Raw genomic sequence first — 10,169 nt, 5'->3', positions numbered from 1 at the left:
AACTCCCTGAGGGTCCTTTAGAGAAGGACCGTCCAGGAGGTAACAACAGTCTGGTGACAGTCTCGTGGTGGGAAATGTGTCCGGCGTGCCCGAGGAAGAGTGAGAAGGGACTTGTGTCTGGAGAAGAATGCCTTGGGGAGAGGGGTTGGGAGGGGCGGGACCACATCAGCCCGCTATGGCTTTGCTCTGTGTGACATGTAGGGCTCAGGACAGCCATGGCACCAAGGGCAGGCATGCTCTGGCACATTTTGCAAAGACAGTTCTGCTTCCTGGATGGAGAATAAACTTCAGGGTAAGGGTGAATACAGGGGTACCAATCACACGGCTCTTAAGGACAGTAGGCTGGACCAGGCTGGTGGCAGAGAAAACGAAATGTCTTAGGGTGGAATTTGTAGGCAGAAGTACAAGGAAGATCGTGTTCCCTCCGTTTGCTGAAATCGTTCACACAGAGACATGGGTGGGCAGGGCCATCCTGTATTCAGGATCTCTCTTGCACAGTGCTGGCCTAGGACAGTCGTACCCAAAGCGCCACTGTGGAACCAGTGCCCAGCCACCATCTCCAAATTTCTCTGTGCTCAATATACTTAATAGAAACTGATAGAAGTTAGCACTTGGCCAACCTAAGTTACTGCAGCTTTAAATGAGAAGTTGGCATGTAAATACAGAAATAAGCATTACTGACAGGCAAATTATGCCGGGATCCCCTATTCAGTCCAAATTAGCTCTGTTTTGTTATTTGATAACAAATTTAATTGCACGCCTTTCCTTTTTGCTTGATATAGAAACACATCTCATAAATATTTCTTTGAGGGAGAGAGAGACAGAGACAGAGTGAGAGCAGGGGAGGGGCAGAGAGAAAGGGAGACACAGAATCCGAAGCAGGGTCCAGGCTCTGAGCTGTCAGTACAGAGCCCGACGCGGGGCTCGAACTCGCAGACCGTGAGATTATGACCTGAACCAAAGTCAGACACTTAACTGACTCAACCACCCAGGTGCCCAACACCACCAATTTTTCAAATCCCAACATATTAAGGTATATTCTGTTCTAAATTTTGTTCATCATTACAGCAACCATTTCTCTCTAGAATGTGCCTAGTTAAGCTCCTGATTTCTTTGGGTCACTTTGCATTTTCCATCTTTGCTAATGTTGTCACCATCCTTCATTACCTATCAACAGAAAATTGCATTTACTTGAAGCCTATTCTTTTCATCCTATAATTAATTAAGAAGTTAATTAATATTGGGCATATTGTTGGCCTCTGTGACACTTCATTAAATACTTCCTTCCTGAAGACGCTGTCATTTATTTTACTCGATATTAATGGTCTCCGAACTTCAGCTCCTTTTTTATGTATGTCAAAACTCATATTTAACCCACACTGAATTAATTTTGCAGGTGAAACTTCATCCGAAGGTTATTACATTAATTATTGGTTAAAAGCCTTTTATTGTCTTCTGATATCTGGTTTGAGTGTGTTTTTGACTACCCTTAAATTCCAGACCATTCAAAACTTGTGAGGCACCTTCTTTCTCACCTGCCATACACACACACACACACACACACACACACGCTACCTCCTTTCCTTTACAGAAACTTGACTCTATTCTCCTACATATTTCTCTTTATCTATTTTATATAAATATATATTTAATTTTATATCCTTCCTCTTTACAGGCTTCATATCTCTGGGAATTTGGGGGAGTGTTCTCCTTACTCCCCACCACTTATAGATAATATCTTCTCTCCTGTATTGCCTAAACCAATGTTTCACTGAGAATCACTCCCCAATGTACCATCTCACTCCCTGACCCCCATAGGTTGGGTGAGGCCTTCCCCCTGCATCTAATGCCTCATCACATAACGTTTGTTACTGTCTTTGGGGTCTGTCTCCCCCATACCCCAAGACTGGATCGGGGATGAATATTCCCCAAGTAGACCAGCAAGGACAGCAGGCATTCCTTCTTGCCACTTCCTGTGACCGCTTCTGGGTGGGGTCCGCACAGGCCAGCCCCTGGGTAGGGGGAAATGTGTTGGAGGTCAGCTCTCTGGAGCTGATCCAGCTTTTAAATCTTTTGACAACAGGGTCTGCTGCTTTCCCGGAGGCATGGAGGCACCGTTCTCATTCTCGGAGGCCTCTCACCTAACGAGAGTCAGTCTATAGCGGTATGTTGGAATTTTTCTTTGGGAATATGGTCCCGGGTAGCAGGATCCACATGAGCATGGTATTCTGAAGGTGGGATGCTCTGAGAAGCCTGTAGACTCTTCTCCCCCAGGTTCATCCTAATTCTTTCGCTTTTTATCCACATATTGTCTACAAACAGAACGTCCGTAATTCATGCATGTCCAGCTTGGAGGACTTGGATCAAGTGAACGTACCTATGACTTGTCTCTCACCTCTTTACCTAAACTGCTTTTCCACATCACCAACAGCCTCCATGTTGCCAGGTCTAAAACACACTCACTCCTCTCGTCTCATCTACTGAAACTCTGCTGTTTCAACAGACCTGGCACATATAACTTTTCCACAACAGTCAACTCTATTGGTTTCTCTAAAGGCACGTTCTCCTGGTTTCCCCCCAGACCTTCTGGATCCTGTGGAATCTCCTCTTCTGTCTACTCTCTCCCACAACTAAATGTGGCCACACTGTCATGCTCCATCCAGTGCCCTCATCCTCCTTCCCTTTATGTTCTTTCCCCCAAGTTATGTCGGCCATTTTCTTGGCTTATTTAGTGTCTGATTCTGATGCCCTGATTCCTCTCTCTTAGGTACATCCAGCTTGTCCTCTTGGATGTCCTCAGGCATCCACATGCAACACGCTCCAAAGATAATTCTCATCACCCCACCCTCAATTCCAGACTCATCCTTGTCCCAGCCTTCTCTACATGAGTTCTTAGAAAATCTAAGCCCCACCACTCAGCTGTTTAAACCCCAAACAGAGAAGTTATCCTTCATGTCTCTTTCCTCAGTCAATTCCTCAAAAAGCCCAGTCATTTCCATATCTTAAAACTATCTTACTTGTTGGGACACCTGGGTGGCTCAGTTGGTTACGCCTCTGACTCTCGATCTTGGCTCAGGTCGGGACCTCACAGTTTGTGAATTTGAGACCTGCATCAGGCTCCATGCTGATAGTGTGGAGCCTGCTTGAGAGTCTCTCTCTCTCTCTCTCTCTCTCTCTCTCTCTCTCTCTCTCTCCTTCCCACGTGCACTCACTCTCTCTCTCTCTCTCTCAAAATAAAGAAAAGCTTTAAAAAACAATATGATAAGAATATCTTATTTGTTGTTATTTAAATCCATCTGCCGCCTCCCTTGGTGAATTGCTACAGTAGCCTTCTTACTGGATTCTCAACTTCCTCCCCTGTCTTCCACAAACTTCCTTTCCACTTAGACAATGCAGCAACAGCAACTGTTGTAGTCACTAAGTTGAACGTGACATTTCTATAGAAATCCTTCAAGGGATACCATTCTATTAACAAAATCCAAAGTCTTTATGGAGGCTTAGAAGATCCTGTATTATTTGACTCTTGATGAAATCCATTAGCTCATCTCGGACCGTTTCTCCTCACCTGCTGGTCTCTTGTGACATGTCACGTCTTTGTATGCATCTCCTTTCTCACTTCAAAGCCTTCATCTACACAGCTGTCCATGCATGGAATGTTCAGCACATGGCCTTTCTCAAGGTGAGTTTCTTCTCATCCTTCAGCTATCAGCTTGTGTACCTCACTACAGGAAGCTCTTTTGCCAATTTCAATTCTCCCCATTATCTATTATAGACCCTCTTTTTGAGGGGAGGGTTATATTCCACAAGCTATAATTAAAGTTATCTGGGCTTTTTTGGTTTGTGTTCTTGTTATTACCTGTCACCCTCATAGAATGCAAGCCTTGTAAGGCCAGAGTCTGTGTTCGTAAAATCTGCCACTGCATTCCCTATGAAGGCACAGTGTTTGGTTTATGGCAGATGTGCTTTGAATAACTGTTTGAAAAATGCAGAAAAGTACTGTATAACTTTGGAAATATGAAGGCTGAAATTCAGGGAAACTGAAGAAATATGCACCAGCAAGATTCCCTGTACTTATCTAGTTTAATTTTTGTATTTTGAGGGAGTGCATGGTTAATCCTATCTGGAGCTGTGGGCCCTTTATTCACTACTTAATTGAGGAGAGCAGGCTCAGTACTCATCACTTTTCACAGATTCTCTCAATTTTTATGACCTGGGTTTGGCTCTTCCTATTTTATAGAAATAGTCTTAAAGAAGTCATGAATTCTTCCAATGCATATATAGTGAGGAAATTGCAGAATCAAACTTGGAACATTGGTGTTGATGTTACTACGCTCAAGCTTTTAACCATGACCTGTATTGTCTCCCACTCATGGGAAACCACTGGGACCCTGCATTAGTTTCCTAGGGCCACTATGACAAATTATCATACAAACAGTGTGGTTTACTTATCTATTTTTTAAATATGAAATTTATTGCCAAATTGGTTTCCATACAACACCCAGTACTCATCCCAACAGGTGCCCTTCTCAATGCCTATCACCCACCCTCCTCTCCCTCCCACCCCCCATCAACCCTCAGTTTATTGTCAGTTTTTGAGAGTCTCATATGGTTTGCCTCCTTCCCTCCCTGTAACTTTTTTCCCCTTTCCCTCCCCCATGGTCTTCCGTTAAGTTTCTCAGGATCCCCATAAGAGTGAAAACATATGGTATCTGTCTTTCTCTGTAGGACTTATTTCACTTAGCATAACACTCTCCAGTTCCATCCACGTTGCTACAAAAAGGCCATATTTCATCCTTTCTCATTGCCAAGTAGTATTCCATTATGTATATAAACCACAATTTCTTTCTCCATTCATCAGTTGATGGACATTTAGGCTCTTTCCATAATTTGGCTATTGTTGAAAGTGCTGTTATAAACATTGGGGTACAAGTGCCCCTATGCGTCAGCACTCCTGTATCCCTTGGGGAAATTCCTAGCAGTGCTATTGCTGGGTCATAGGGTAGCTTTATTTTTAACTTTTTGAGGAATCTCCACACTGTTTTCCAGAGTGGCTGCACCAGTATGCATTCCCACCAACAGTGCAAGAGGGTTCCCATTTCTCCACATCCTCTCCAGCATCTACAGTGTCCTGATTTTTTCAAAACAGTGTGGTTTAACAAAACAGTTCTAGAATCTAGAAGTCCAAAATCAAGATGTTGGCAAGGCCATGCTCCCTCTTGAGGGTTTTAAGACAGAATCCTTCCAGGCCGCTTCCAGCTTCTGGTGGCTCCATGAGTTCCTTAGTATGTGGCTGTGTCACTTCAACCTCTGTTTCCATCTTCCAGGCCCTCTTGCCCCCATGTTCTCCAAATCTGTCCCTCATTGGAAACATACTAGTCATTGGATTTAGACACATCCTAATCCAACATAACCTCATCTTGACTTGATTACTAGAATATCTGCAAACCCCCTATTTTCAAACAAGGTCCTATTCACAAGTACCAGTGATTAGGACTTCAACATGTCCCTGTGGAGGGACATAATTCAACAGACAACAGACTCTTTAAAAAATGAAGGGATCAAGGAAAGAGATCAATGTTCTAATGTGGAAAATTCTATTCAAAGGGAATTTCCTCAGTCTGTTTGAGATCCCTCCTGCTTCATCAGACACCAAGCAGAATTCATGATTCATAGGCAAATCCATCAATGTTATTTATTGATAGCGTTCTCAACCTCTAGTCCACAGGCAGACCTGGTACACATTATGACATTTTTTAGCTAATGAGTGAAAGAAAAGATTTAGGCAAATCTCATTCCCATTTCTCCAGTTGTTATTCTTGGGGTGGGACTCAGATATCAACATGCAAGAATTCTCATGTAGATTCCCTAATGGGAAGAGAAGCAAGCTAAGGGGAAAGCACGTGGATCAGAAAACAAACAAAACAAAACAAAACACTTCACATAAAACTCTTCAAAATCAAATCACAGAAAAATCTGAGAAATGCCCAGGGTCGAGGCAAGAGAAAGATGGCCAAACTTCATTCCTATTACGGGGTTGCCCAGGGCAACCTTTTTGCTGGAGGCGAGTCATTCCGAGTCAGGGCATTTATCTAAATATTCAGAATATATCAAGCACTATTTTTTTAACAAATGGTTAAAAGTTCTCACCCTTCCACCCATTCTTGACAAATATCAGGCCCTGAAATCGGTACTTAGCTGTCAGATTGTAGCTGGGAGAAGAACAGGCCTCAGCCAAATGAGGAGAGAGCATTTTAAAGTATGTAGAATGTCCAGAAGGAGCTGCCAATGTTGAGCATGAACAAAATGAAAAGAAACAGCTTTTTAACTATGCACATATATTAGAACCAAAAAGGGAAGCAGCTTAGCGGCCACACAAAAAATTAAACAATCCACTCTTTAAAAGAAGAAGATTCTCGATAAGTCCTTTTTAATTTAAAAGTACTTTAAAAGTCATGAATTAAATACAAACAAAGATGAACAGGTGAAGCATCATCCAAAGAACATTAAAGGAGAGATCATAGTGGTAAGAAAATAATTTGAGGGCCAAGGCAAACCACGAGTTAGAAATACCTTAGATCATTGAGATACACTAGACAAAGCTGAAAATCAAATTATTCTCGTAGCTTGAGTTAATTCCATTGACTAAGAGACATCAAATAAAAAGATGAAAAGTAAGGAGAGGGTGTTTTAAATGGAAGGTAAAGTCAATCCCACATGAATTTCAGGTTTGAAGTTGTGAGAATTTAAGTTGTGACGAAATGAATGGATGAGAGGTACCATGTTTTTAAAGTATAATAAAGAATGCTGTTCCTGAAACAAAGGGTAATTAAATCTAAAAGCTACAATACATCCATTTATTTCCTGATCAACCAATTCAATATTATGAGTTGGTGACTGAACTTCAAGAATGAGCTCAGAATTCTTCAGACCTGCAAACAGAGATGATGTCTCCTACAGGAGGAAAACATTCAAGCTCAGCTAGACTTTTCGAGGCAGTGTTGGATCCATCAAAAATGTCCCTTCTTTCCTAAAGCTTGTTGTCTAAATGATACCATGGAAAACGTCGTATGGCTCTAATAGCTACAGTTATCCTGTGTGCTTAAGGAAAGGTGCCCACTTTCTTGTTGAAGGCCACTGTGCCTTCATTCTTACCCCTTCTGTCTTCTCAGTTCCTGAGTGTTTATAGAGCAAAATCTCCCACACCCTTTGCAATCTGGCAAGGAAAGTCCTCCATGATGTCATTCCTATCTTTCTTTTCACCCTGTGTTCCTCCCCACCCTCTTCCATACACACATGACCACATCCTCCAGTCAAACCAGTTTTCTTAACAATGTCTCAGGAAGCAATTTCTTGGTTCACATTCTTTTCTTTCCTTGAGTGTCCAACCAATATCTTCTTCCATAATTCAGTTCAGGGGTCTTAACTCTATGAAAAGCCATTTCATTCTTTTGGGTTGAAGTCTCCCTTTTACTCATGATATTCTGATGAGCCTATATACAATTATACAATATTAGCTTTTACAACATATGGCACATTTTTGTTTAAAAAATCTAATGTCTCTTCCTGATATTTGAAGACCTTAGGGGCAATCCATTCCATGTTCTTCTTTGATTCCCTGATATCTGTTCACAGCAGAAACCACCTTAGGCATTCATTAGGTGTTTGTTGAGTTGAGTGAATTGACTGAAGTACAGATAGGTTAAGTCATAGGGTCACATACCTGATGTGTGAAATGCCTACATTCCAAATTAGGCCTCTCAGACTGTAAAATAGAGGCGATTTCCACTGTGCTGTATGATCTCAGTGAATGGAAATTACTTCTTAATTATGTGATTTTGTATAAATGCAATTCAATTACAATTTTCAGAAAAAAAAAAATTGAAAGCAAAAGGCATGAAGAAGAATGAATCTCACCAGTGCAAAATGGCTCGAGATCTCTACTGGGCATCAATCACTGGCAGTGGATGCAATCAACTCTCAATTCAAGGTTGTTTTTTGTTTTTATTCCTGAAGGGTATGGATTGGGGAGTTGGGCAGGGGGGTATATGTTCACACACATTCCAATGTCTTCCTGGGTAGGTAGTACACAGATGTTTTATTGTTCATAACTGGCAAAAATGCATTTTCAGTGCAAGTTCATATCAATATCCATTGGGTTATTAAGCAACGAGATTTAAATCTCCATCTGATGGAAATGCAAAATAAGTTCTGAATGGTACATGTCAGAGCATTCAGAATATTCATTCAACAGAGATTTGCTTGCTGAAGAGATAAGAAAATGAATTCAAAATAATAAGGGATAAAATTCAAGGAGTGTTGAGTACCTAATCACATTGCAAGAAGAAAGAATTATGGATCATTTCACAATTGTAGCTGATTTATCAGAATTAGATGATAATGCTTTTTTTTTTCTTTTATGTATTTTTGGTGAATATCTTACATTTTTCATTTATTTCCTTGTATTTTTCCTCCCCTCACAATCTTTTTTTATTACTGAATATTCTTGTCAGCTAAAAACTGGTCAATTGATTTTTTTTCCCTGTTGCAAAAGCCTGATGCTCTTGTGGAGGGTTTGTTTTTAAACAATTTTTGCTGATTATCCAGTTTTGCCTCCATAGCTGACATGTAAAAGGTGTGTAAGGTCTGAATACAGACTTGTCCACACCAGACTTGAGAAACGGTTCTCTAAGGATTTCATCAAACCCAAGTTCAAAGCTACCTTTCACCAGATGCTTTCCCTGTGACACCACACATGTTTGTGAACATTTTCAAGCTCTGATTTCTGGAAAATCATTAAAATGCTATCTCCCACACACAGAGTTGTCATGCAGATTGAGATACAGGCAGGTGAGAGAGTAGGAAAAACCAGATACATCCTAGACCTCCGGAGCAAGTTTGAGCACCAGTGGTTTAATGTGAAGCATGGTTTAGAGGCAGCAAGCCTCTGGTTTGGTTCTCACTCTGCCATTTATTTCCTGTGCATCACTACAATTCTATAGGAAACAGAAAAATTTGTTCATCTTTGAAATGCAAGTATCAATAGCACCGTTAGAGCATTAGATCTAAAACATGGGGCACAAAGGTTTGCACATACTAGGTGTTCATCAAAGATTAGTTTTTATCTCCATTAAATCACGATCATTGACTCTCTTAAAGTTAACATGCTACCTGTACATTTTCTAGACCTTTAGGGAAATTTCAATTTTTAATTTTGTCTTCTTAATGGTATATACTATTTACAAAGCCCTGTATATACTTATAAATGTGTCTTCATAGCAGCAATCACCATGTGAGTTCTTTGAGGACAAAAATAATAACTTTGAATAAATGAACGAGATTTTTGAGGCTGAATTTGTTAATAACAGTGGACTACCTCTCCCACAAGTGGTCCATAAAGAGTTGGTGAATTAACATATAGCAGATACTTATACCCATTTAAATTTTACATTTATATTGTTCGGGGAAAAGGGTCAGAAACCTGGCAAGTAGTCATTTTATTCCTCAGTTCTCCAGAAGTCTCCTGAGCAGACCCAACCCTCCCAGCTCATAATGCCAAAAGGAAAATCCAATAAAAGGAAGAGAACAAGTTCATTCTGACTAACCATATTTCTATGTTCATCCTTAACTCAATTAACACAGCATGGTTTTACACTTACCTGATTATCAGGCTCATTACTAGCTTTTGACTTCCACAAGAATAGGAAATACAATATTCATGATATTCACGACCTGTGTGATGTTTGGAACATACTCAAGAGATGCTGTTATACAAGTGGATGAAATAATGCATAGATAAGTAAATGCATGAACTAATAATTTAGGTACTTCTTTTGAGCCTCTGCATTTCAGTCTCAACTATTTAAGCAAATACAAAAAAAAGGTTTCCATGTGCTTTGAACATACTCTTATGCTGGGAGAATGTCTCTTTCATAACCACCTTCATTATAAAGTCACTTACAACCTATATTCTACATTTACTTCCAAATAAAAGGAAGGCAGATTTTATGCTTGACCATTCAGAAAAAGTAAATGAGCAGATGATCATAATTGCAACATTTTTTTTTTTCCTAGAGGATAGATGTTGGGTAGTGTTTCGCTTAAGTATAAACTTCTAAGGTTTATAACGGGAAGATCTTTTCAAAGTAGATTTAAGCACCTAACTTGTCAAG

The sequence above is a fragment of the Lynx canadensis genome, chromosome A2 (genome assembly GCF_007474595.2).
Source record: "Lynx canadensis isolate LIC74 chromosome A2, mLynCan4.pri.v2, whole genome shotgun sequence".
NCBI classification, from domain to species: Eukaryota; Metazoa; Chordata; class Mammalia; order Carnivora; family Felidae; genus Lynx; species Lynx canadensis.
Note: the sequence above shows the minus strand (reverse complement) of the source record.